Here is a 17,896-nt window from a genome sequence, read left to right on the forward strand (position 1 = left end):
TGAAGACAAGTCATTGCATCAGTGATATAGACCCCCACTCTTCATTTCATAAACTGAAGGGGGGTGGAAATCAGATTGATGTAAGGAGTAAATGATATTAGCAGCAGCATGGATTCCAATGGCCAGTCTGCTCCATACAGCTGGCTTCATGAATCTTGGCAAGGTCCAACTCAGTAAGATGACCAGCAGTGATCCTTCTGAAAATTGCTTTTCATCCATTTAGAGGATCAGATCCTTCTTAATACACAGATATGTTTATTGTCCAATTCTTTAATAAAGAGGATAAGATAGGGACTTCTCCTGGCCAGAATTAATCAGGTTGCCCCTAAAACTTCATTTAACCTGGTGATTACTTAAACATGCAGCTCAATTTGCCTCTTCTGCTATCTAAAGAGTCTTTTCTCAAAAATAAAAACAAAGTCTATATCATCCGAAACTACCCAACCATAAGAACATAAATAATACTATAATGAATCAAACCAAGCTGCTCAAAATTAGGTCCCTGATATAGTCACTCATATATGCATGCATTTTCTTATTATTTTATTCTGCATGGCATTTGATAGACTCTCCATTTGAAGTCTTTCTTCAGTTATGGAAATCCTTAGAACGATTTCTTCCTGTATTGACTTTCCTTTACAATCCCAATTCTAGTTCTCCTGCAAGTCCTCCCCAATGAATGGTCAAACCTCCAGCTCTCCCATCCATAGTCCTGAAATTTTATATCTTCCAACTTATAATGTCATTGGGCTATGTTCATAGAGAATACCTCCCCTCACTTATACTCACTGATTCATCATTGGTGTACCCAGTATTGCTCCTCAGCCCACTTAATGAATTTTTTATTTCAACAATCACGTTTTTCATTTCCAAGAAGTTGTAACTGCCAGATCTTGTTTCCTAAGTACCTCTTATAGTTTAATAATCTCCTGTTCATATATCATGTTTGCAAAAAGCTCCTTTATCTCTCTGGTGAAATTAAATATTCTTAAAGCCATTTTTGAATTGTTTATATTCACATTCTTTGGGTCTAAAATGTTTCTGTTTGTAGTATTAGTAAGTGTTTCTCTTCCACTGTGTTGTCCGTCCTCAGATTTTGGGTAATTCTTCATTGTCTTAGTTTTTGGTTTCCTCAAAAGAGAGCCTGAGAAAGTGGTGCAAGTAGTTTATTTAAAAGGAATCTTAAGAAGCATAGGCCAAGGAGTGATAAGGGTGATCTAGGTAAGCAGGAAAAGCCAAATATAAGGGAGCAATCAGAGACTGCTCAATTCACACAGGACCTCTGAGAAGCATGTCGAACACTCTCAGAACTGTCTGCAAAAAGATTTCCATCCCCATTAGCTGAGTGCTGCCCCTCAGAGTGTTTACTCCCTCCTACTTTTGGACTGTGTTTGCCTCTGGACCAAAGAAGTTCCCTTGGTTTTAGGGACAGGCCTGGGATGCAAAGCAGAGAAGACAAGCCCTTAAGGTTAGACTGTTCGGTGTGTGTCCAGACATGCATGAAACTCTACAAGGCTGATGCAGCCGAAAGTAAGAGGTGGCATCAAGGTTCTGCTGCGTGTACTTGTACGTGGAAGCGGTCTCCAGTATGTATTCTGGGTTGTGATAGTTCCTGACAGAGTAAACTTTCTGCAGAAGTAACCTGACATAGTAACCTTGAGCAGTGACATCAACCCCAGGACTTTAGCCTCAATATCTGACTGGGCCGGGAAGTAAGAGCTGCCCATCGACTGCCATCTTTCTGGAGTGCCTCTTTTTTCTTTAGTCCACAGATAGTTCTTATTCCTACTTTTAGGAATAAGTATAAATAGCTTATTTTAAAGTGTTTTCTATAACAGCTTCCAAGAGAAAAATGTATACACCTGTGCTCATTTATCTACCTAATGTGTAAACTAGTCTCTTCTGTTACTTGTCTTAAAGCATCACTTAAAGCAAGATTAAAAAGCTTCCCCTATTTCCAGTAGCCCTAGATTTAGAGCATACATCCACACTGTGTGCATGCTAAGTTGCTTCAGTCATGTCTGACTCTTTGCAGTGCTGTGTACCACAGCCCGCCAAGCTCCTGCGTCCATGGGACTTTCCAGGCAAGAATACTGACGTGCGTTGCCATGCATTCCTCCAGCATCTTCCCAACCCAGGGATCAAACCTATGTCTCTTATGTCTCCTGCACTGGCAGGCAGGTTCTTTACCACTAGTGCCACCTGGAAAGCCCATACATCCATACAACACTCATTTCTACGGGCTTCACCAACTTTGACCTCTCTGCTTTCATTTCACTTGAATTCAAAGTGTTAATTATTGGCATTTCTCCTCTTATCCTCTGAAAAAGATCACAAGGACTGGTTAAGGTCAGTCCATTTGAAACAGTCCAAACCCAGCACCTTAGAAAACTTCATCTAGTAAATATTTTATGTCATTGCTCTTTTTCCATTACATAGATTGTTGTTTTTCAGTCACTCAGTCATGTCTGACTCTTTGCAACCCCATGGACTGCAGCACGCCAGGCTTCCCTGTCCTTCACCATCTCCCGGAGTCTGCTCAAACTCATGTCCATTGAGTCGGTGATGCCATCCAGCCATCTTATCCTCTGTCATCCCCTTTTCCTCCTGCCTCCTATCTTTCCCAGCATCAGAGTCTTACATTACATGATTACTTTGAGTCATTATCATGTAACAGTTTTCTAGGGCTGTCATAACAAAGTACCATAGGCTTGGCAGCTTGAACATTAGAAATTTATTTTGTAACAGTTCTGGAGATGGGAAGCCCAAGGTCAGGATGGGCAGGCTGGGTTTCTTCTGAAACCTCTCCTTGGCTTGCAGTGGCCGTCTTCTTGCTGTGTCCACACACAATCTCCCTTCTATACCTGTATGTCTAATTTCCTCTTCCTATAAGGATACCAGTCAGGTTGGATTAAGGCCCACCCTAATGAGCACATTTTAACTTAATTACCTCTTGGAAAACCCTGTCTTAGGATATAATCCCTTTCTGATGTTTTAGGGGCTCAGATTTCAACATATGAATTGGGAGTATCACAGTTCAGCCCCACAACATGTCTGTTAAGAAAGATTTTACTTCGTTATTCAAGTGCAGTGAAACCCTTCCAGGCCCTTACATGTTAAACAGGAGGAGTTACCTTTGCTGCAGACTTTAAAATCATACTTTTTTTTTTTTCTCCAAGTCTTACTAGAAAAACATTTCTCCTGCTAGTAATAACTGAGTGGACAGAAAGGAACATAAGATCATATAATAAACTGAGAGGATATAGCCTTTAGGTCAAAATCTAAACACAGCAAAACCTCCTTAATATGGAATAATATTCTGCAATGTATGTGAGAAGATAAACCAAATTCTAGAATAGTTTCAATTAATTTATTTTAAAACTAATATGTACATATCATTAAAAAACTAATCAAACAGTTTAAAGGGATCTAGAATGTAAAGAAAGTCTTCCTTCCGCTCTATCCTCAGTTCCCAGCTGTCCTTCCCAGAGGCAACCACTCTTGTCTGTTTCTTAATTATCACTCTAGAGATATTCTATGGGAATGCGAACATGTATATTAATGCGCCTTTTGCTTTGTACAGTTGAGATATACTTTGTATATATTTTGGCTTTCTTCTGCTCTCCAGCAGCCAAAAAGGTCTTCTTGTTTTCATACCTAGCCTTTAGTTGTTGATTAATAAGTCTCAACCTTTCCTTAGTTTTTTCCTAAAGCACCAATTTCCTCTAGCAATAGCCATCTGATTTCATTGTTCATAGGATCATTTGCCCCGTATTTACTAAATGTTGATACATTGCACCCACTAGCGCATTTCTTTTCATTAGTACACCACCTTAGTTGGTGACTAATGAAAATGTTAAGACTTTCACTGCTACCTTTTGCAGGATCAGGCTAGCCCTGATCTACTTATTAGCAATGTGAGGTCCTGTTGCCAGTTGACTGGAGGGTGATCCATCTCCTAGTTTCCTCTCTCAGCCTGTACTTTCTCAGACCACCCCATACTTGGCACCAACTGTGGCAGATTGTATTGCCAAGAAAACAGATTCCAGATGGAGGTTAGCATGAAGAAAGATTATTTGAGAATGTTCTCAATATCAACATATGTGAAAGAAAAGAAGGAAGCAGGATTGTACAAAGGGAGAGAATGAACTGCAATGCAGTCTCAGTGAAAGGCTTCATCTGAGTCCACAGAGAACTCTGTAGGTTGCCTGGTCCTTCTGAATTGTCCCATGTTAGCAGCTGCGCTTATACCCTCAAATAAAACAGTTACTGGATATAGGCTACTTCTGGAAAAGGCATGTGAACTTAGACAAGGCAGTTCTCTTCTCCCAAGTATAATTCCTAGAGAAGGTGACAGCTGAGAGCCATCAGTCAGGAGATTTCCCAGAGGGAGGAATAAGTCCATTCCTGAAGGAGGACCTGGGAAATACCATCACAGCATCCATGATACAAGTGCAGAAAAAGATATACATACTCACCAATAATCAGACAAATACAAATGTAAACAATCAATTACCTCTTACAGCCACACAGGGGCTTTCCTGGTGGCTCAGACAGTAAAGAATCTGCCTGCCATTCAGGAGACCCGGGTTCAATCCCTGGGTCAAGAGGATCCCCTGGAGAAGGGCATGAAAACCCACTCCAGTATTCTTGCCTAGAGAATCTCCCATAGACAGAGGAGCCTGGCAATCTATAGTCTATGGGGTTGCAAAGAGTTGGGCACAACTAAGCAATTAATACTTTCACTTTTCTACAGCCATCAGATTGGCAGAGATGTAGGCAAACAGGAACCGCTGTATATTGCTGGTAGAAATATAAATAAGAATAGATTTTATGCAAACAATTTTTCATACTTAACAAATTTAAGTAAATGTATACCTCATGACACAGCAATCCCATAAAAACTCTCACACAGGTCTGTGAAGTTACATCAACAAGGATACTCACCTCAGTGTTGTTTGATGTAACAGAAAGTGAAGTGAAGTGGAAGTCACCCAGTCGTGTCCAACTCTCTGAGACCCCATGGACTGTAGTCCATGGAATTCTCCAGGCCACAATATTGGAGTGGGTAGCTGTTCCCTTCTCCAGGTGATCTTCCCAGCCCAGGGATTGAACCTAGGTCTCCCACATTGCAGGTGGATTCTTTACCATCTGAGCCACCAGGGAAGCCCATAGTAATAGAGACTACCAATAGACTCGGTCTGTGTTAATAGAGAGAATCATAAGCAAAATATGGTGGTTGCAACTATAGAATTCTATGAAATATCTGGAAGCAACAAACTAGATATACATACAGAAACCCAAAAAGATGTAAAAAAAGAAAAAAATAGTAACAAAGAATTGAGTGAAAAATATTTAAAAGGGCAAAGTCTCTAACACCATTTATGTAAATGAAAACACAAATCACAGCATGTATTTTATATTATGCATATTCACACATTCAAAGGTATATATCAAATATATTAGAGTCAGCGCTTACAGCAAAGAGGGGGACGGGAAGGGAATCAAATAAAGAAACAAAGGTCAAAAATAGTAAACAAAGAGCAGTCTTGCATGAACCTTTTGTACCTAAGATCCAAAATGAGAACAATAGTAAATATAGTAAATTATTTGGTGCAAGTTTTAAGTTCAAAATCCAACAAGAAGAAAACTAAGTTGATTAGTAGGGTGTTCCTAGAAAAATTCTCTCCAGTTGGAAAGATACTTCACAAGGCTTTATACTTAGAATGACACAGCTTCCATCCTACTTAGACACTCATGGATAGTCCCAGTTCCTAGAATATAGCAAGCTTTCCACAGACGCTGAGTGAAAAAATAAAATGAATAAATATGTAAAGGAATGAATGGAGTGAACAAGCATGTATTTGAATGAAAAATTAGATGACGACAAGAGAGTGGCAAAAGGTGTGAAATTAAACCATGTTCTGGAAGAAAAACTAACCAACAATCCTGAAGTTGAAAGTAGACTTTTCTTTGAAAAGGACATAGTAGAAATACATTAGGACTCTTCAGGAAGAAAACTTCTATCTGGTCATCCCAGCTCTTCTATTTATGAGATGGCCACAGCCTGGACCTCAGACAGACACCAATGAAAGCTGGAGACAAAAGGTTATTATTTGCCTCTTAACTGACTCTATTAATAGAGTTCTTTATCTTTAATTATTTTCTAGAAGTACAAAAAGAACATGAGCACCCCACTCCTTTCAATCCTCATGGCAACAAGGAAAAGAGGAAGAGACTTTGCTACTTCATGACACACTTTCTCATGAGACCACAAGGCTCCATTAGATTCTTTTGTGTTCCATGAATCATCTCTAATTCACTCACTCCAATTCCCTCCACCTTCCATGCTTTCCAACACAAACCACTTACGGTGTTGATCCCCTATTAACTAGCCCAGCCTTCATAGCTCCCAAGAACTGTCAACTGGAAAGAGTGTATTAAAACCAACCAGCCAGCCTCATAAGAAATAAGCAGGAACTGGAAATAGAAATTGCTGTTGCCTCTTCAAGGACCGAGCCAAACAGGGCTTCTCCTGAAAATGCCCAAGAGCTCCCTAAGGGTAGTACTTGGCCCTCTTCTGGGCTTCCCTGATGGCTCAGATGGTAAAGAATCTACCTGCAATGCAGGAGACCAGGGTTTGAACCCTGGGTCAGGAAGATCCCCTAGAGAAGGAAATGGCAACCCACTCCAGTATTCTTGCCTGGAGAATCCATGGGCAGAGGAGCATGGTGGGCTATAGTCCATGATGGGGGTGCAAAGAGTCAGACATGACAAAGGGCCTAACACTCTAATCTGGTCTCTCTGCCTCTCCTAATGGACTGCTTGGTCTCCAAGATAATCCACTGGGATATGAGAGGAAAATACTAGATCTTCTTTTTACATTTAGTTTATCTCTTTTTCAAAATTATATATTTGTGTATTTTTAAATTTTATGTGCTAATTACTATTATACAGACACATAACATAAACAAATAAATATATATGTATTTGAGCATATATGATATCAAACACTTGTACTAATGGGACAAGATCCTAAAGATCTGAAACTTGTGCCCTTGGTCTCGCAGTTTTGGGTGGAGCCTAGTCCTGTTCCTCCATCCAGGTGTCCAGGGACCATCTGACTTGCTGCTAGCTCCATTCTTTAGCATTTTATTGTTTGTCTTTGCTTTCATTCTAGACCAAATTCCTATAAAGTCCTTCTTCATTGGGCCCATGGACAATTCTGTTATTAAGTTGTTGCCTCTTTACAAGACTAAAAGGCTTTCAACTCTCAGTGTTCTTTCTGCACCTGCAAAAGACCTACCAGGGCTCCCTTGGATCTTGGCCTCTGATCACCAGCTGTGGCTTGGTGCACAGGGTGGGCAAGTCTGCTAGGGAGCACAGATTTGCTCTTGGTTTCTGTGCTCCTACTAACTTCCCCTAAATCCTCCATCCATTTTATCAATCCATTCATTGCTTTCAATATGCTGAAGGGAATGTTCCTTCTTCTATTCTACAAGTTCTCTCCTTTAGAGCATTTATAGATGCAAACATCTTTAAAATGATGTATCATAGGCTAGACATCAAATTGTCTTCTGCTTGATAGCATAAATAGAATCCAAGTAGAATACTGATGTTCATACATAATAAGGTAGATTCTATTTCTAATAAGGAAAGGAGGAAAGGGAAAGAAAATCTAAAAATATACAGACCGATAAAAATCAGGACCAACTATTACAGACGAAATCAAAGTGCTGAAAAATAAGTGCTAGTATGGGCAAGAAACTTGAGAATCTGAATGTGGTGCCAAACCTATAATAGATGTTCAATAAATATTGATTATTCTGGATTGAACATTATTCATTCAAAACTGAAAATGGCCTTTTGCTTTATACATTACTTATGACTGTGTTTTCATTTAAAATAAAAGATCTATGAATGTGTCTCCTATGATTTTCTCATAATTAGCCACGGTGCATGCTCTGTCGCTCAGTCGTGTCTGACTCTTTTCAACCCCTTGGACTGCAGCAGCCAGGCTCCTGTGTCCATGGAATTTTCCTGGCAAGAATACTGGAATGGGTTGCCATTTCCTACTCCAGAATTAGCCATGGAGCACATAACAAAATAAGATGAGTTGAACATCTCTGACCTGAGCAGTGAGAACTAAATTTTCGAAAGATATAGAAGCACTGCTGCTGCTGCTGCTAATTCGCTTCAGTCGTGTCCAACTCTGTGCGACCCCGTAGACAGCAGCCCACCAGGCTCCCCCGTCCCTGGGATTCTCCAGGCAAGAACACTGGAGTGGGTTGCCATTGCCTTCTCCAATGCATGAAAGTGAAAAGTCAAAGTGAAGTTGCTCAGTCATGTCCTACTTTTAGCGACCTCATGGACTGCAGCCCACCAGGCTCCTCCATCCATGGGATTTTCCAGGCAAGAGTACTGGAGTGGGTGCCATTGCCTTCTCTGATAGAAACACTATACATATATATATTATATGTGTGTGTGCATGTGTGACTTGTAATAACATTTTGTTTATTGTCAAAACTGGGACATGTTTTACAGTAAAAGGATATCACACATCAATTAATAAATACAGTTGGGTAATATGATGGGATTGTCCCAGGCAAACCAGACATCCATGGTCATTCTACAGCCTACCAAACTGAAGACAGCATTGACTGGACAGCAAACATAGGTAGTGAATGATTTCTGGCTGCATGATTTGTTGTCATCCAGTCAATTATATGACTCAGGACTTAGATATTAGTTAAAAAAAAAATGGAAAGAGAAATTGGAAAATTGTCAAAATTAAATCTACCATAACATTTTTGTTGACCTATAATCAGAATTGGGTTCTAATGGATTTCTTTTTCTCCGAGTCAGCCACACATTTCATGCCTACCTCTACTACTAAATATTATAATTTATAATATCAGTCCTTATTTTCATAAGCTCTTGGCAGCTTTAGCTTTTACATTTCAAACTGCTGAATTTCATCTGTTTTCTGACACCAAATTCCTGCCTCTGCTCCACCCCAGTTTCTCTCCTTCCCCTAAGATAGCCTCTTTTTCTTCCATCTGTTCCTTCTCTGCTCACATTTTATATTCCCACTGGGAAGTCTGATTGGCTCTCCTAGCTTCAATTGCCATCTAGTTATAGCTGACTCTTAAATCTTCACCTCCTGTCCAGACCACTCTCTTTTCCTGAGTTCCAGACCTATGTAACTAATGCTACTAGACTTCACTACTTCAGTGTCTCCCAAGAACCCCCGAGAATTAAATAACATTTAACACTTTCAAATCTGTATTCAACATCTCAGTCATGCCCCCCAGCTACTCCTCCTTCAGGGTTCCTTATCTCCATAAATGGCATCACCATTAAACCAGGAACCCATGGTTCCCCCTCAACTCCTTACTCTTATACTCTGCATGTTCATTGGGTCACCAGGTCCTGTCAATTCTATCTCTCAAATATTCTTTGCTCTCCAACCTCACTGTGACCAGTCTTGACTAAACTTGCACCATCATCCAGCCCCTTATCTAGTCAAACTTCCTCCAAACCTGCCTTTCTCTCATCCCTTTTTATATTGCAGTAAGAGTGACTTTTCGTACTGTTCACGGGGTCCTCATGGAGTTCACAAGGAGATCAAACCAGTCAATCCTAAAGGAAACCAGACTTGAATATTCATTGGAAGGACTGATGCTGAAGCTGAAACTCAAATACTTTGGCCACCTGATGCAAAGAACTGACTCCTTAGAAAAGATCCTGATGCTGGGAAAGATTGAAGGCAGGAGGAGAAGGGGACTACAGAAGATGAGATGGTTGGATGGCATCACCGACTCAATGGATTTAAGTTTGAGCAAGCTCTGGGAGTTGGTGATGGACAGGGAAGCCTGGCACACTGCAGTCCATGGGGTCACAAAGAGTTGGACACAACTGAGTGACTGAACTGAAGAGTGACTTTCAACTGTGCATTTCTGATCAGTTTTCTTTCTTGCTCCAAACTGTTTCCTGGCTCATAATGCAGTTTGAACAACATGACTCAACACATCCTTCCTCCATCTGGCCTTGCCTCCCTCTCCACACTCCTCTCATTCCTTCTCCTGTCTGTACTCCAGACTAGTGTTTCCAACACAGTCAGGTTCTCACTTCCTTCTGAGCTTTAACACATCCTGTTGCTACCACTGGGTCATTTCCTGCTTCATCTACTTATTCCTACTCCTACCAGCTCAAATATCATTTCCTCAAGGGGCCAGTTGTCTGATCCTGAAACTATATTCACTTTCTTACTATGGATTCCTGTAACGCGTTTTCTTTGTTTTAGGTTGAAACGCATGAAATTGCCTTGTAACTTAATAACAGCAAAATAAAAGAAGTTGAAGATAATACTTGTATCTGCTAAACTGTAAATTCCTTGAGAGTAGGAACCTGGCCTATCTCATACATTGTCTTATACAGTTCCTAGCACACAGTAAATATTCAATGGATATTTGTTGAGTGAATGAATGAATGAAGTAAACTTTCTAGAAATGGGTCATCATTTTGACTTAATTTGAAGAATACTGATCATTATTTTTTTCTGTTGTACAAGTGCTCATCCACTCTGCTTAGTTTGATCAAATTTTAATAAATATCTTCTGAGTTTTTTAGCAGAGTACAGTTATGTGAACTGGTAAGCAGCCTCTTGCTCTAAAGAGCACAAAACTGAAGTAATTTTATAATGATCATCACTCTTCATAAGAGTGAAAGAAGGCAAGGAATCCGGGGAAAACTGGACTCAAAAACTCTTATATCCTCTAAAATTGTTTAACCCCTATAGGAAGTTCTATAGTGACACCTTGGAAAATGTGACTCCTGAGGTTTTAATTTGAAAAGGAACTTAAGAATGGGATAATTTCAGTAAGTATCATTCAAAAGGCCTATCACTTTGAATATTGGATAGCCTCTCAAAAGATGAATATGGGCACGCTAGCACTTTGCTAATTCCCATTAACTACAGCAATCCTTAGTGAATTGCTGCATTAATGAGGAAGTCATTGCCTATACAGTGTCTGCAAACAGAGGCATATATCTTTGCTTCAGTTCTTCTGACAAGTGTAGCTCCACTTTAATTATTTATGATCATACACCACAGCATAGGAGAGCTCACGAATATTTTATATGAGTAATGAAGTTTTAGTAATAAGATTCTTCACTCCATCTTGTTGCTATTAAAGCTTACAGAGGAGCAGGGTGAGAATTTAAGGTTTTTTGTGGATTAGTGAACTGGGAATTTGCAGGATTCCCTGGGATAGAGTTCTAAATAATACAATGAAAATAAATATCTACAAGTACAATTCTTATTTTTTTCAAGCTCTCTAATAGCCCTCAGAAGACCCTCAATGAACCACAAGGAAGATGATAAGAAATGAAACAGCCAATGATAACAATAGTTATGATAATAATACTGTTTATATAAGTCTTTACGGATATGTCTACACAAACATGTGAGATGGATGTTGAAACAGTTTCTAAGTAATTTAGAACAAACGATTTACAAGTGTGAGCAAAGGGAGACTAGAAAGGAGAGAGTTCATGTGGTCAGAATCCCCCATCTTAAATTGCTCAAACTTGCTGAATGAGTTCTCATATCTTTCCTTAAAAATTCCAACTCTATTATTTAATCAGAATTCTGCACATAACTAACTGTTAACTATGGTCAACTTCAATCTCTCTGAGAACAAATCTCTTTATGTTCCGGTTTAGACTATTTGCAACATCTTTTCCAACCATGATGCCTCTGGTTCTACAACTTTCATGATCATAGACCTATTGTCACTTATTCTTTCAATAATAGGTTATGGAACAGCCATTTATACAGCAGGTCCTCTAATAAGGACCAAGAAGTTCATCCAGGAAGGTGTCTAATCCCAATATTAGGCTATTGACCACAAAGCCCCTCATCACCTCCAATCTTCAGAAGACCTCTGCACTCAAACACAAACACACACACAACCACTCCTATTTGCTCTGCTTGTCATTCATTTTAATCGGAATCACAGAGAAATATGAAGAGATTTATAGGGTATTGTCAGAAGCACAAAGTACAAGGTGCACTCCTCCCTTCTTCCTCAATCTTTACACAGAGCCCTAAAACCTCGACCCTCAGAATAACAATATTCCAGGCCTGAAGGCAGCCTCTTGGACTCACTCATCTAAATAAAGAGCATCTGAGAGCAGAGAGGCTTCTGTTATTCAACAACTAGAACAGAATCCACCAGTCAAGTCTACAAGCCCTCCACACCCATGCATTGCTCGCCAACCCTGAAGAATGAAAGGTGAACCAAAGACTCCATAGGGTAATAAGATGGTGTGGAATGGCTACATTAAGTAACCTTCAGGAGCTAATAAGGGTGGCCACTTTGAACTGCTCAAATAAAAGAACAAATAGCAATTCATCTTGGGCAATAAAGTGAATGGAAAATACAGAGTAGGAAAAAAGACATTGTAAATTACTAGATCTGCCAGATTGAGTTTTTTAGTTATATCACAGCCTAGGCAACCAAACTCAGAGAAAAAAGGGAGAAAGGAAAACTGATGTGAGAAAAATTCACTGCCTTAAGAATATGAATTCAGTCCTTATATGGCTCTCGAGCATAATTTTGATAAGTAATTTTATGTTTATGAAAAGGTATTATTATCTTTTCCTAGCAAATTGTATGTAAGGGTCCTTGCTCTTGCATTTAAGGGGTTTTAGGGCTTGAGTCCCCCTTTGTGTATTACTGCCTTGTCATGGCGAAGGAGCTTGTATAACTCAGCGAAGCTATGAGCCATGCTGTACCGGGCCACTCAAGAATGAATAGGTCATAGTGGAGAGTTCTGACAAAATGTGGTCCACTGGAGGAGTGAATGGCAAACCATTCCACTATTCTTGCTGTGAGAACACTTTGAACAGTATAAAAAGGCAAAAAGATATGACACCGAAAGATGAACCCCTCCAGATTGTAGGGTGTCCAGTATGCTACTGGGGAAAAGCAGAGGGCAAATAATAATAGCTCCAGAAAGAATGAAATGGCTGGGCCAAAGTGGAAATGATGCTCATGTGTGGATGTGTCTGGTGGTAAAAGTAAAATATGATGCTATAAAGAACAATATTGCATAGGAACCTGGAATGTTAGGTTCATGAATCAAGGTAAATTGGATGCGGTCAAGCAGGAGATGGCAAGAGTAAATATCAACATCTTAGGAATCAGTGGACTAAAATGGATGGGAATGGGTACATTTAACGTCAGATGACCATGATATCTACTACTGTAGGCAAGAATCCCTTAGAAGAAATGGAATAGCCCTCATAATCAACAAAAGAGTCCAAAATGCAGTACTTGGGCACAATCTCAAAAATGACAGAATGATCTCACTTCATTTCCAAGGGAAACCATTCAACATCACAGTAATCCAAGTCTATGCCCCAACCACTGATGCTGAAGAAGCTGAAGTTGACCAGTTTTATGAAGACCCACAAGACCCTCTAAAACTAGCACCAAAAAAAAAAGTTGTCCTTTTCATCATAGAGGATTGGAATGCAAAAGTAGGAAGGCAAGAAATACCTAGAGTAACAGGCAAATTTGACCTTGGAGTACAAAATGAAGCAAGGCAAAGGCTAATGGAATTTTGCCAAGAGAACGCACTGGTTGTAGTGAACACCCTTTTCCAACAACACAAGAGACGGCTCTACACATGGACATCATCAAACAATACCGAAATCAGATTGATTACACTCTTTGCAGCCGAAGATGGAGAAGCTCGGTACAGTCAGCAAAAACAAGACCAGGAGCTGACTGTGGCTCAGATCATCAGCTCTTTATGGCAAAATTCAGGCTTAAACTAAAGAAAGTAGGGAAAACCACTAGGCCATTCAGGTATGACCTAATGAGTAGCATCACCAACTCAAAGGACATGAACTTGGGCAAACTCTGGAAGATAGCAAGGGACAAGGAGTCTTGTCATGCTGTAGTCCATGGGGTCACAAAGAGTCAGACATGACTTAGTGACTAAACAACAACAAGGGATTGAGTCAACACTTCAATCTTTGGTCTTCCTTATAGCACCAGTTATTCTCATTAATATCAACAATGGTTATATTCAGTCATTCAACAAATATTTATTGAGCGTCTGATACAAGTCTGGCCTCATTCTTAAGCATGTACTATGTGGCAGGGGCGTAAGAGACATGTGTGTGTGTTTGAAGGTGTTGAGTGTGCTCAGCCATGTCCGAAACTTTGCAACCCCATGGATTAAAGCCCACTAGTCTCCTCCGTCCAAGAAATTTTCCAGTCAAGAATACTTGAGTGGGTTGCCACTTCCTACTCTAGGGCATTTTCCTGACCCAAGGATCAAACCTGCATCTCCTATAATGGCAGGCAGATTCTTCATCAACAATGTCACCTGGGAAGCCCCATGGCTTCTATTCTAATGTATCTCACAATCTATGGGGGAGAAAGATGATAAACAAATAAACACAAAAAATAAACATGTAGTAGAAGTTTAAAAAAAAAAAAACACTGGATTTTCTGAGAAAGTATAATGGGGATTGGGGTAGGGAGCATCTAATTAAGGGAAAGACTTCCCTGAGGAAGTGACAGTTGATCTGAGACCTAAGGGATAAAGAGTTGGTAGGAGACACATAATTAGGGCACATGCTAACTACCAAGCATGCTGGCATTGGAATGGGCTCAGCATATGGAGAGACATACCTGAGTGTACAAATGGAGGCTTGCATTTTCAGAAAGCTGCTTTGTTTATAAAAATAAAATGACTGCTTGGGGATCTTCAGGCAAAAAAAAAAAAAAAAGATACTGGATGAGAAAGGAATAACTCATAGAACCTGAAGAGTCTGGTTTGTTGTCAAGGTCAAAAAAATTCATGTCTGAGGAGTAAAAAACCTTACTTCTTCTAAATATCTGTCTTATTTTCATACTCAATTTTGGAATTATATCTGAAGATCTCCAAAAACTCTTTCTACAGCCTTCTTTAGTAATCTACTCCAAGACTGAACTACCCATAATGCCAATAATGTTTTGATGCAGCACATTTATTAAGAGTTTGTATGTGGCTGTGTCTTCAATAAGACTGTTAAGTGTACTTAAACAAAATATAATCACCACTCTTTGTATAAAAGTCTTCAGTACAATGTTAAAGACCGTTAGTAAACTTTCCTTCTCTCTCCTCTAGGATAGATGATATTATAGTGTATCACAAGTGTAAAAAGTTATCCTGGAGCATTTGCCCAATTTCTGTACCAGTCTTTGTTAGTAATACTAGAAAGTCAACATTCAAAAAAATGTATATATGAATATGTATATATGTATATACACATATACATAAATACATATATGACACAGGACCAAGAAATAAGACAATGAGATTGTTTAACAGTAAGTTCCTGTTTTGACCTGTAAAATGGGCACAAATCAACTGCCGTCTACAAAATATCTCTGCAGTAACGCCATCTAGCACTACCAAGCATTGTTGTTAGTTGCTCAGTCATGTCCAGTTCATTCCAACTCCGTGCACTGTAGCCCACCAGGCTCCTTTGTCCATGGGATTCTCTAGGCAAGAATACAGTAGTGGGTTGCCATTTCCTCCTCCAGGGAATCTTCCTGACCTAGGGATTGAAACTCAGTATTATTGTTTCTCTATTCACAACCTTGATCATTCCCCAAGGCTGTTCTTTCTGAGTTCTTTTTTTCCCCTTTTCTGGCCTAGTGCCATACTTGCATTACCAGTGTTACACATTTATATTATTAGCCTAGACCTTCCTCTTTTCTTATGAATTACCACCACATGCTCTCAACATTAGCATTCTCCTCCTAGATTTATTCATTATCCCTTCAAAGTCTCTCTCATGTAAAACCGTATTCTTTACCTGAAAAACAGTAAATAGAGCAGAGGTGTTTCTGAAATACAACATTGCATTGATATAATTGTATAATTGTGTGTATATGTATTGTGTTGGTAATTTTTCTGTGTTTATGTGCCTGGTCAGTTTCCATCTTGTTTCTCCATTACCATATCCATGCAACACGCTTATAAAAGCTGTCAAAACAACACAACACATAAACTCAGAACAGGTTCAATGAACTGTTTCAGCTGCTTTTTCTTCTTATTTCCTTCCATTCGCTTCAGGAATCCTTGGGCTTCGGCAGTGGGAGTTGCAAAACCCTCAGGGCAGGTCCCTTTGTGTATCATTCTGCATCTTATTTAGTGCTGGTATCCAGAGGCTATAAGTAATTCTGAACAGGCTGGTGCACAGCTCAGGTGACTCGCAACATGATTCAGGTTTGTCAATATTCTTCCTGACTTCCCCAGAATAAGGGATCAGTCATCAAGGGCTAGCGTGGCAGGGAGAGCAGTTCAGCTACACCAAGGCTCAGCCCCAAGCACTGCGTGTGGATAACTTAATGAGACCAAATTTGGGACTTGGTGAACTACTCTCCATCCTCCACTCGGAATAAGGAAAAGGCTTCAAGTACAGGAGGGTGGATTCCAGTTAGACGCAAAGATAAATCCTCTGAGAACAGAGTAAACACTGGAATATGTTACCAAAGAAAACAGAAGAATATATTCTCCCCAGTGGATGTTTGTTTCTTTTCTTAAGTACATTTTCTCCAACATCTGGACTTGCTGACAGATGGTCCCACTCGAACCCAGGGAAACAGACTTGATGACCTGTGATGTGTACCTGGCTTGTCAGGTCTCTCTTTAAATGTCAAGTCCACTGAGAGGCCTCTCCCTCCCGCTTGCCTGCATTAGATTTCCCCTCTTTGTCTTTCTCTTATTTCCTGGATTTTTTCCTTTCCATCTCTTGAACTAATTTGGAATGATATTTGATTTACTTGGGTGTTTTTTTGTTTTTTTTTTTGGTGGGGGGAGGTGCGGGGTGGGGGGACCAGTTGTTAAGTATTTGCCAACACACCGCTGCTCCTAATTGTTCTTCCTGCTTCTCCCGCTCTGCCATGACATCCAAATCAATTCTTTAAAAACTTGAATCGGGTCAAGACGTTCCTCTGCTCAAAAATCTCCAAGTGGCTTTCCACTTCACTCAGTTAAAAATAAAATTCTCACTGTACTTTAACACTCCCATGCGATCTGCCCAGCCTTACTCGCTCCTGTTTTTTCCTGATGTCATCTTCTTACCCCATGGCTCACAAGGCTTCAGCCCCACTGCCTATCTTGCTGTTCCTCAAACTCACCAGGAAGCTCCTGCCTCAGGGTTACTGCTTTCATTTCCCTCTGCCTAGAAACCCTTCTCCCAGATAGAAGCATGGCTCCCCCAGTCCCTGCGCTCACTCAGTTCTCTTCCATACCTGTTCTCCAGCTCCGAGTGGTCTCCAAGTCTTCTGTGTGCAAAACTGGGTCCACCGACACCCAGCCTTTCTCCATTCCCTTTTACCTGCTGTACATCTTTCCATAGCCGGTATCACCGCTTTACATATTGCGTATTGAGAGTGTTTTGGTATTTACTTCACACTTTCATACCCCACCTCTCCTCCCCTCTGCAAGCTACATTTGCCTGGTTCCCACTGCCAACTGACTGCCAGCAAAGTTTGGCCAGGGAGAGGCACTTGCTGAAGCACAGAGGGAAGAAACAAGAGAAAGGCCAGGATATCTCCCCTCTGTCCCTTCCTGCTTTCAGGGGCATTGAGAGCAGTGACCCAGCCGCCCTAAGGCTTCAGCCCCCACCCAGATGACTTCCCCTCAGTTCTCCCAAGAATAGCTCTGGGATTACTACTCTCCCTGTGATGTGCCCGTCCCGGAGATGAAAGCGGTTAACCTGGGGGTTGAAGCCCAATTGCCTAAGGTTTTTTAATGCTTCCAAATACTTGAAACCTACTTCTCAGGTGAAGTTCCCTGTTTGGGAACACCTGGAGTGGAC

This window comes from Bubalus bubalis, chromosome 22 (genome assembly GCF_019923935.1).
Source record: "Bubalus bubalis isolate 160015118507 breed Murrah chromosome 22, NDDB_SH_1, whole genome shotgun sequence".
Lineage (NCBI taxonomy): Eukaryota > Metazoa > Chordata > Mammalia > Artiodactyla > Bovidae > Bubalus > Bubalus bubalis.